This window comes from Colobus angolensis, unplaced genomic scaffold, assembly GCF_000951035.1.
Source record: "Colobus angolensis palliatus isolate OR3802 unplaced genomic scaffold, Cang.pa_1.0 Scaffold162, whole genome shotgun sequence".
NCBI lineage: Eukaryota > Metazoa > Chordata > Mammalia > Primates > Cercopithecidae > Colobus > Colobus angolensis.
This window is the reverse complement of record NW_012114733.1, coordinates 5,137,433-5,138,194: the sequence shown is the minus strand read 5'-3', so window position 1 is coordinate 5,138,194 and position 762 is coordinate 5,137,433.

Genomic DNA, 762 nt, shown 5'->3' with positions numbered 1-762 from the left:
AGAATATGAGGTGTTTGGTTTTCTGTCCTTGTGATAGTTTGCTGAGAATGATGGTTTCCAGCTGCATCCATGTCCCTACAAAGGACATGAACTCATCCTATTTATGGCTGCATAGTATTCCATGGGGTGTATGTGCCACATTTTCTTAATCCAGTCTATCATTGATGGACATTTGGATTGGTTCCAAGACTTTGCTATTGTGAATAGTGCCGCAATAAACATACATGTCCATGTGTCTTTATAGCAGCATGACTTATAATCCTTTGGGTATATCCCCAGTAATGGGATGGCTGGGTCAAATGGTATTACTAGTTCTAGATCCTTGAGAAATCACCACACTGTTCTCACAATGGATGAACTAGTTGACACTCCCACCAATAGTGTAAAAACATTCCTATTTCTCTACATCCTCTCCAGCATCCATTGTTTCCTGCCTTTTTGATGATTGCCACCCTAACTGGTGTGAGATGGTATCTCATTGTGGTTTTGATTTGCATTTCTCTGATGACAAGTGATGATTAGCATTTTTTCACGTGTCTGTTGGCTGCATAAATGTCTTATTTTGAGAAGTGTCTGTTCATATCCTTTGCCCACTCTTTGATGATGTTGTTTGGTTTTTTTTCCTTGTAAATTTGTTTAAGTTCTTTGTAGATTCTGGATATTAGCCCTTTGTCTGATGGGTAGATTGCAAAAAATTTTCTCCCATTCTGTAGGTTGCCTGTTCACTTTGATGGTAGTTTTTTTTGCTGTGCATAAGCTCTT